At 37.9% G+C, this 10,834-nt stretch overlaps 1 long non-coding RNA gene across 1 annotated transcript; it reads left to right on the top strand.

Annotated features, from left to right (window-relative positions):
- Positions 1-253: 253 nt before the first annotated feature.
- Positions 254-925, top strand: LOC125787731 (uncharacterized). Its single transcript, XR_007429507.1, has 3 exons — positions 254-350; positions 440-617; positions 866-925. It is a non-coding gene; the product is annotated as an uncharacterized LOC125787731 (long non-coding RNA).
- Positions 926-10,834: the final 9,909 nt, after the last annotated feature.

Below are 10,834 nucleotides of genomic sequence, written 5' to 3'. Positions count from 1 at the left end.
CCATTTTCTACTGGTCCTGTCCTGGTGAGCTTCTGTGCTAATAGAATGCTAACTGATAGCGCAGCAAACAAAACTGTAATCAGTTACAACACTTTAGACTGGTACTCTTTAGCAAAATATATTTATTGAACTGAATTAAGTAGCAAAACATATTGGAGTTCTCTTTTTATTTATAGAAGATTACGCTCAGTACCCTGCTGAGTATTTCAGTACTCTGTGTTTATTTGTAATGGTTGATCTGTTCACACAGAGAGACGGATCTTCAGTGATCAGCTGTGAGTGTATGAAGTAAAACTCTTCAGAATGGGGGCCGACGTCTCCAGCAGTGCAGAACGACCCTCTGACCCAGAGTAAGTAGCTTTACATAATAACACTAAAAACTCAGACTTTATTCCACACTTTACTCCCATCATGGATCATCGTGAAGATTTGTTTTCAGGAGGAAGAGAGCAGCATCTCCAGCCCCCAGTGGAGTGTCTATGAAGAGTGACCGGTCCATAGGGAATCCTCCTAATCTCAGCAGTGGAGGAAGAAGCTCTGGGTCTCTGTACATCACTGCACTAAACTACTGTTCTGTTCTGAGAGTGAAGCTCTTCAGTTCCTGATCTTTATTAAAGGTGTGCTGTGTGTTGGAGTTTCACTGTGTAAATGCTGGAGTTTCACTGTGTTTTATGTTAACAGATCTAAAACCCAGAGAGAAGCTTCTCCAGAGCCCAGCTGTGTTTCTATGAAGAGTGAGCGGTCCATGGGGAAACCTCTACACTTCAGAAGTGGAGAAGGAAGCTCTGGGTCTCGGTACATCACTGCACTAAACTACTGTTCTGTTCTGAGAGTGAAGCTCTTCAGGTCTTGATCTTTATTAAAGATGTGCTGTGTGTTGGAGTTTCACTGTGTTTAATGTTAACAGAACTGAAACCCAGAGAGGAGCTTCTCTAGAGCCCAGCTGTGTTTCTTTGAAGAGTGACGCATCCATAAATCATCCTCCTGATTTCAGCAGTGAAGATATGACCTCTGACCCACAGTGAGTAAAACTTAAACTTAAAGAATGCAGAGATTCTTTTACCATAAATTACCCATTTTATCATCTTCACATATCTCCTCAAATTTCCTCTGTTGCTGGTTGTAGTGCAAATATTAGAAGAATGGATGTTATCAGTAGGATCTTCACTTCCACACATACATACATATACAATGTCCATCAAATAAAGTTTAAAAATACCCATTGCAGTTTATAGGCTGTTGTACATAATTATTATAATAATATATAATTATTCTCCTTTCAATTATTGTCCTGTTCTTCAATGTTCAGGACCCCACTGCAGTGTAGAGAATGATTCACCCACATGCTCTGTTGTCCTGGGTAAAAGAAGCTGTGTGCAGAGAAACAGATACAGGACTACAGTCTGTAATTATAGAACTATAAAGTTTCCTATATGATCAGTGGAGCTGATATTCAGTACAGTAGTGTAAAGATGTTTTAGGGAACTAGGTTTATTATGTAAGACCAATTATATCCAGCAATAAGTACAATTTCCAGATCTTATTAGAACTGATGCAAGTAAACATAAATTGAGCAAAATAATTTTAGTAGTTTTAGTTTGAATAGTTTTAATGAGATATTGGGTTAGACTGAAGAAAATGATTGCTCCCAGATTTCTCCTGGGCTTCTCAAGTCATTGTGTAAATTTGTCTAATTCCACCACCAGCTCACGTTTTTTAACATCACCATATGCTGGTTCAGTGGGCCCTGGGTTCCTACTAATGACAATGCTAGACCTCATGAAGGCATTGATTTTGTGGACTGGCCTGCCTGTACTCCAGACCTGAATCCAATTCACCACAACTGGTCATCATGTTGTTGGTGGATCATCTCATTCCATCCACCAACACCACATTATACCGCAGACTGTCCAGGAGACGACTGACACTTTAATGCAGGTTTAGGAGAATATTCCTAAGGAGAAAATCCACCGATTCATCAGGAGCATCATACAGGCATGTGGAGGCCACACACACTACTGAGCCTCATTTTAACTTGTCTTGAGGAATTTCCACTGAAGTTGGATCAGCCTGTTATTAGATTTTCCACATTTTGAGTATGTTTCCATATCTACACCTCCATGGGATGATAGATAATAGTTGAAGATTGTTCTAATTTATGTTTTATCTGTAAAGATTACTGCTGTTTGTGTGTAAATGTGAGTACACCGTAACTTATTTATTCATCACAATGTAGATTTTCTATTAAACCCACAGAGCCCAAAAGAAGATGAAAAGTTACAAGAAATATCTGGACCTCACTTTCAAGGTTTGTGTTTCTATGTGTGTTTCTTAAACCAAGCATGTAGATAAGTGAAAATATCAGTAACTCTAGACTGACCTAATCAGTTTACCCAGTCTTTTTGTTCTGTGAAGCCATGTTGTTGTGATTGATGCAGTATGTGGTTCAGTATTGTATTGCAGAAATATGTAAGGCCTTCCCTAAATGAGACTGTCTTAATGGAAGCATATGTTATTCTAAACTTTTCTTGAGTGTGAGCTGTCCAAACCATATACTCAATAATGCAACCTTATAACATCAAAGATGCTGATTTTTGAACTGTGCACTAATACATGGCAGAAAAAAACTTCAAATTAGCTTCAGTTCATTTTATGTGAGCTCTGGCCCAGAGAAGCGTTTTTGGATGGTCATACTGATAAAAAAGCTTCAAACTGCATTATTTGAACACAGCAGAGTAAACTGTCTTCACAGACAGTAATGATTTATGGAAGTGTTTCTAATCCCATGCAGGGATTTTCTTGGTCTCAGCCAGTGTATCTCACCCTCCCCCAAACTCCAGTCTTTTCTGGCCTTAATGCCTTAATTAACGGACCTTATCACCTGCTGTTCCACCAATCAGGAGTGGTGAACATATTCGAGTTTGAACCTGACCAATGATAATGACTGGTTTTCAAAAAAAAAGAAGCTGAAGGTAAAGGTGATGGACTGAACAAGTACCTCCAGGCATAAACCCAATAGATTGCTCGTGGGGCATCCAACCTTCAAGCGTAAGGTGAAAGTCCTTCATGTCATCATGAAGTAGAAGGGGATTCCAATAGTAAACTGTGCTGCTCTGGTGAATTCCATGCCCCAGAGAGTGGGGTAGCAGTGCTAGATAATAATGGTGGTCAAATAAAATATTGATACCCTGGGAACACTTTGGACATGTTCACTGTAAGGTGTACTTACTTGGGTTGCAGATATTTAGATGTTAATGATTGAGTTGTGAGTTATTTTCAGAGACGAGTAAATGCATACTGCTATGCAAGCTATACACTGACTATTCAAAGTTATATTCAGGTTTCAAATCTATAGTAATTTTGTTGTATACTGTTTGTGCTACTTCTATAATAATGTGGAGAAACTGCTAATTTAAGCTGCTGAAGTATTTTAGTAATGCCAATACAATACAAATTTCTTTTAATATATTGATTATGGAAATACTTTCACTGTACCCTACATTTAATTACACCAAACTATTACACATCACACATATCTATTTACTGTATTCTCTGATGTTGTTTTTTAATCAGGAGCTGCTGAAGAAATTTGTCTCTCTAGTCAGGAACGAGCTGAACACATTCAAGAATCTTCTGAGTCCAGATTACCCAGCATGCTCTGAGAGAGAGGTGGATGATGATCAGATGAAGAGGGTGCTAAAGATCACACTGGACATCCTGAGGAACATGAATCAGACAGACCTTGCTAACACACTAGAGAGCAGTAAGAGTTCTGAGTCATGACAATGGGTACTAGCTTAAAGAGCTATTTATTTCCTCAGTAAAAAAATGGCATACTAAACTGGATTTTAAATTATAAGACATTGTGTCACAGCATCAAATGTATCCTTAAACCTAATAATTATCTACTTTTTCGAGGTCATTCTACACAGGGGTCTCATGATGATCACAACTAAATAAATTTTCCTTATTGTTTTCATCTGTTATCAGAATTAGCCCCAGCATGCCAACAAAAGCTCAAATGCAGATTGAGAGATAAATATCAGATACTTAATGAAGGAATCGCAGGCCATGTAAAATCAGCACATCTGAATGAGATCTACACAGAGCTCTACATCACAGAGGGAGAAGGAGGAAATGTCAATCAGGAACATGAGGTGAAACAGATTGAAGCTGCATCCAGGAAAAAAATAACACAGGAAAGATCAATCAAATGCAATGACATCTTTAAACCCTTACCAGAACAGATACAACCCATCAGAACTGTACTGACTAAAGGCGTTGCTGGAATTGGAAAAACAGTCTCTGTGCAGAAGTTCATTCTGGACTGGGCTGAAGGAGAAGAAAATCAGGATGTTCTCTTCATATTTCCACTTCCTTTTAGAGAACTGAATCTGATGAAGGAGAAGAAGCTCAGTCTGGTAAATCTTCTTCAGTGCTTTTTCCCAGAAACACAAGATTTAAAACCAAGACATTACAAGCGCTACAAGATGATTTTCGTCTTTGATGGTCTGGATGAGTGTCGACTGCCTCTGGATTTCCAGAACAATGAGAACTTAGTGGATATAGAAGAGCAAACCTCAGTGGATGTTTTGCTAACGAACCTCATCAAGAGGAATCTGCTTCCCTCTGCTCTCCTCTGGATCACCTCTCGACCAGTAGCGGTCAGTCAGATCCCTCCTGAGTGTGTTGACCTGGTAACAGAAGTGCGAGGTTTCAGTGACCCTCAGAAACAGGAGTACTTCAGCAAAAGGATCAGAAATCAGGACCTGGCCAACAAAGTCTTCACACACATCAGGTCTTCAAGAAGCCTCTACATCATGTGTCACATACCTGTATTCTGCTGGATTACAGCCACTGTTCTAAAGAGAATGCTGAGTGAAACTAAAAGTAAAGAAATTCCCAAAACCCTGACGCAGATGTTCACACACTTCCTGATCTTTCAGATCAAACACAAGAGCCAGAAGTACAATGGGAAAAGTGACATTGATCCTCAGCAGACTAGAACAAGTATTCTGGCTCTGGGGAAACTGGCATTCCAGCAGCTGGATAAAGGAAACCTGATCTTCTATGAGGAAGATCTAAGAGAGAGTGGCATTGATATTAGAGAAGCAACAGAGTACTCAGGATTGTGTACCCAGATCTTCAGGGAGGAACTTGAGCTACACCTGGGGAAGGTATTCTGCTTTGTACATCTGAGCGTTCAGGAATTCCTCGCTGCTTTATATGCATTTCTCTGCTTCAGTGACAGAAGCGTTCAGAATCAGCAAACCACTGAAAACCAAAACACTGAACTATCTGAACTCTTCAGTGAGTCATCGATGACTGACTTCCTCAGCAGTGCCGTGGACAGAGCCTTACAGAGTGAGAGTGGACACCTGGACCTGTTTCTTCGTTTTCTTCTGGGTCTCTCACTGGAGTCTAATCAGACTCTGTTACGAGTCATACTGACCCCGAAAGAGAGGATCTCTCACAGCAATGAGGAAGCAGTCAAATACATCAAGAAGAAGATTGAGGAGAACTCATCTCCAGAGAAATCTATCAATCTGTTCCACTGTCTGAATGAACTGAATGATCATTCTCTAGTGCAGGAAGTGCAGAAATACCTGAATGGAGGTGGTGATCATCGTCTTCAAAAGGCCAGGCTCTCTCCTGCTCAGTGGTCAGCTCTGGTGTTTGTTTTGGTAAACTCAGAAGAAGAACTGGAGGAGTTTAACCTCAGTAAATATGATCCATCAGAGGAGTGTTTTCTGAGGCTGCTGCCAGTCGTTAAAATATCCAGAAGAGCTGTGTGAGTATTTTCATTAATGAACTGCTGATCAGTTCCAATCAAATATTGTTGGATTCACATTATTCACATTGTTATGTATTAGCATGAATTATCATTTATCATTGTTAATTTTAATCTAAACAGTACATGAAGTTTCTGTCTTAGACTAATCATATACAGTCATAAGAAAAAGGTTGGGCACGTTATATGATTTTGATAAAAATAAATGCACATCCCCTGCAGATCCAGTCTACAGTAGCACTGGGTGATTTGACAGAAAAATAATTTCTCAGTATGCTTGGGAGAAATGATTATTAGAAATACAACATGATGGACACATTATATAAAACACAAATTTTAAGTGTCTGTATTTATTTCTAATGTGGGCAAATGTGTTCTTTTTAGTTTAACTGGGAAAATAGAATAAATTCACATACTCCAAAAAGCCTTGTTTGTCCCAGAGCTTTTGGTGCACTGCATGCCCACATTGAACACAGTGAAGCTTTCTGCATTTTAACTATTTCAGTATAAAGAAACTCCAGTAATTCAGACAATCAATATATTTTACAGTTTAATTCAGTTTGATATTTTCTGTCCATTCATTAAAATATTCTCTTTGGGTTTATTGCATCAGTTGTTTATTCTTATTTTTCAGACTAGCTTCATGTAATGTTGGAGTAGAGACATGTGAAAATCTGGAATCAGTTTTAAACCTCAAAAACTGCCCCCTAAAAGAGCTGGACCTCAGTAACAATGACCTGCAGGATTCAGGAGTGGAGCTGCTCTCAGCTGGACTGAAGAGTTCACACTGTAAACTGCAGATTCTCAGGTCAGTGTTTTAGGTTATCACAGAGCAAAGTAACCAACAAGACAACAAATCAAAACACAATTAATTAAAGAAACTAAATTACACAGAAGGTTGTGAGAGGTTGGTCTGAGCAGGATGTTCTTTCCAGGTTGGCAAAGTAAAATAATATGGGAAGATTGTGAAATATTTAGGTCTATCAGCATTAAAGTGTTAACCCACACGATTAATTTGGAATCAGTAACAACAATCGGTATTTTTTTATTCAAATTATGCCATCAAGTTTGACCCCAGCTTTGCTTCAATTTGCCCTGTCCCCACCCATTTTTCTGGCCAAATGACTGGAAAGCTGCAACATTGACAACACAGTAACAAAGAAGACATTCCCCGGTGTGTGGTGTCCAGTTGTAATGCTCCAGAGACAGTCTCGGTTCAAACTATAGAGAGTAACTGAAACATGAAGCATACTTGAGCTGATAGGACATTCGGGCTCCCTCTGGTGGTATTCCACATGCTTATTTATTAAACTGTAATATTGTCTTAGATTTACCAGTCTTAAGCATTACTGTGTAAATGCGTCCAAGTCTCTCTGGAGCCAGGTTGGTATGCTGAGCAACAGACGAGATAACCAGACATGTCTCTTCACTGAACATTTTAGAGAAAATATGAAATGTCTGATTGGGAAGATTGAGGTCAACATCAAAAAAGAAATACAATATAGTTCATACATGAACTAAAGCAGCACCAAAACATATTTATGGGGTTACTTGAAAAAAAAAAAGATAAAAAAGGAGCTAGGTCCAGCTCTCTCCATGGTACAGCACAGCACTCTACGCTCTCAGCATTGCTACACACGTAAAAGGGTTGTGCACTTAGCACAAGGAGCTCTTACAGGGACAGTGCACATACTACTAAATACTGGCCACTACATATTTTCCCCAGGCAATTTAAATAGTCACTCCCCTATTGAAAACCATGTCTGCAATAACAAACTCTTCTTGAGATTTTTGTATTAAGCAAATTATCTTATAATTCAGAAATCCTTACATCCAAGCTATGTTTACAAAAAGTAAAAAAAAATCTCTATCCAATTTGTTGTATATTCTTTATTACAGCATACACTAGTATTTTAAATTAAACTAATAATATGAATATACTTGCATTTTACATTTCTTACATTTATTGTTTTATTTACAATTTAAAAATCCACTATAAAATATGTCTTAAGAAGAACAAGTGCAATTGCAGTTATTCACAGAATATTGTCATAATAATTCTAATTACATTTTTAATCAACACCACTAGAAAAAATATTAACTATGACGTACAAACGTAACAGCATATTGCAAGTTACATTTAGAAAATCACTAAAATGTGCTATTATAAGTTATTGTAAAATCATTTATGTTTGTGTGTTTATTCTTAATTGTTTAGATTAGCTTTGTGTAAAATAGGAGTAAAGACGTTTGGAAATTTGGAATCGTTTTTAAACTTGGAAAACTCCTCCCTGAAAGAGTTTGACCTCAAAACAATGACCTGCAGGATGCAGGAGTTGAGCTTCTCTCTGCTGGACTGAAGAGTTTTGATATGAAATTATTAGGGATGTCAACGTTAAATTGTTAATTTGGAATGTTTTTACGGCACCAAGTTGTACCCCAACTTCTACTGTAGTGGCTCCACCCCTGCCCAACATGCAGATTTTTTTAAAACACTCAGTGCCCAGCTGTGTTTTTTTGTTTTTCCTTCTCTGTCACTCTTTTTTCCCTCTCTTTACATTTGTTTCTCCTTGTTTATGTCTCTCTGTTTGTTTTTTCTTTCTCTCTGTCACTCTCTTCATCTCTGTGTTTGTCTCTCTCAGTCCGTCTCTCTCTCCATTTGTCCCTTTTTCTCTCCCTCTGTCACTGTCTCTTACTCTCTCTGTTTGTTTTTCTCTCTCTCCATCTCTCTTTCTGTCTCTCTCTCTGTCTCTCTGTTTGTCTCTCTCTCTGCCTCTTTCTTTGTCTCGCCTTCTCCCACATGCCTAAGTGCCCACCTGAATAGGGGGTGGATTTACTCTTTCTTCCATTTCACTACACTACACTTTACACCTGAACAGACTACCAGTAATTTTCACTACACCACAAACAAATATAAGTCTGATTAACACAAAATTCAAAAAATTCTCATTTGAACATAACAGTATAATATGTATGGCACAATCCATTAGTGATCATAAAAATGTTTATTTGTATGCAATTTGTAAGTGAAGCTTACTTTTACTACAGGAAATAACCTTTATTCAGTAAATATTTACTAATGAGCAGAAAATGAACAAATAGCAAAGTAAGCATTTGCTATGGGACAGTAAATTTTGTCATATGATTGGGTTATGACTATTGTAACCTAGCTAGCTAGATGTGTTCAGTGTACTGTGTGTGTGTTTACTGTGAGTGTGTGTTTCCAACTTCTCTCTATCAGCTCTGCATCTCCCCTCAGATCCTTTCATACCTAAGGAAACAGCATTTAGCTTGCTAGCTCACTAACTTGCGTCACAAAAATATCCATCATTAGTGAGAGTTTTTATAAATATACTTACAGATGATCAATTGGATCCCTATTTGTTTTATATAGCCTTCAGGCTCTGATGTACTGCTACTTAAATCACTGCTTCTCAATAACGCTGCTGTAACTTCTGCAGCATCAACTTTTTACACCCATCTCCTACTTCTCTCTCTCTCTCTGAAAAAGATCAATGGATTGATCTGGGGCGGGTTCTTAGTGATTTTCTGAAAGCCCATTGGACATCTTCATACAACCCACAGATGACAGGCACATGAATCCACCAGTGAGACAAGAAAGGCAGACCGAATTGCTCATATATAAATATAGATGTGAGTGACAAACAGACTCAGGATAAAGTACAATGCAAAAACGGACTCTGTTGATTCAGCCAATTTATGAACTTTATTTCTCTGCCGTGTTATCTTAAAGATGAAGAGTTTGATTCCAAAACGCGATAAACGCCATTTCTTCAGATATTAATAGAAATGCCCAGCAATTCTGCATTTGACGTGCCCCCGTGTCAGTGGACTGTAATGGGTTAAATTGCATTATGTACCTCAGTCTGTTATGTTGTCTTTCATGTCTGCAGATTATCTGGTTGTATGATCACAGAGAAAGGCTGTTATTGTCTGGATTCAGCTCTAATTTTAAACCCCTCCCACCTGAAAGAGCTGGATCTGACCTACAACCACCCAGGAGAGTCAGGAGTGAAGCTGCTTTCTGCCAGACTGGAGGATCCACACTGCAAACTGGAGACATTTAGGTAGGTCTGATTTAAATTTGTCATCAACTTATTAAAATTAACATCATGAATAATACGACCAATTTATTTTCATATTATGATAAAATAATTGTTTTGCAATAATTTCTGGGAAAATATGTGGTCAATTAAAAACAGTTGTTGGGACAAGAGTACACTTATGTATGAATATAAATACAAAAACACATAACAGTAATGTTTAACTATTTTCTGCAAGCCCACAAGAAACTGCCATTTTTACTGTTTAATGTACTTCCCCTGTTAATAACTTTCTTTTTACTGATGTCACTGCTTTTACTGCCTATGTACTAAAAGTGATCTAACAGTTTCCATATTTCAAATATTCTTATTCGGGTAATGTCTTAAAATTACAAAAAACACCTACAACACACATACCCAAAACTGTGCTTTGAATGTGGAAATCTGCACATCAACAGCACACCCAACAAAAACAATAGAGCTCTATATCTTTTATAAAATAATTAAAACCTGGAATCTTACAAAAAGCTCTGATTGATTTTATACACTGATGTGTGCTGTGTAAATATCCCTGCACTTTCACTTCTGATTTAAAAAGCTGCTTCACCTGCACACGTTTTCCAAGGGTTGTTATCACCTGTAAATGGATATTTATTGCCTGATAACATATAAATGTCTATAAATCTGTGCTCCTAAAATCCTAAAACGACTCATTAACTTTGTATCACAATTCACTAAAAAAACAAACCTTGCTTAATTGTTCACTCGTTTTCAGGTCAAGTATTTTTTTTATACATCACAGTTCTTGCATGAGATGTAGCTCAAGCACATTTCAGGCCTGTTTTTATGTGACATCCCCTTTATAAATGAGGACCCTGAACATTTCCACACACCAGTCAGATTAGAGAGAGGAAAAAAGTAATATAAACACTAATAGAGAAACACGTGTGTGTGTGTTATGTGTGTTTAGAGTGGAACA

This window comes from Astyanax mexicanus, chromosome 25 (genome assembly GCF_023375975.1).
Source record: "Astyanax mexicanus isolate ESR-SI-001 chromosome 25, AstMex3_surface, whole genome shotgun sequence".
In the NCBI taxonomy this organism is placed as follows: Eukaryota; Metazoa; Chordata; class Actinopteri; order Characiformes; family Acestrorhamphidae; genus Astyanax; species Astyanax mexicanus.
Note: the sequence above shows the minus strand (reverse complement) of the source record. Positions and strands in the feature narration are given on the sequence as shown.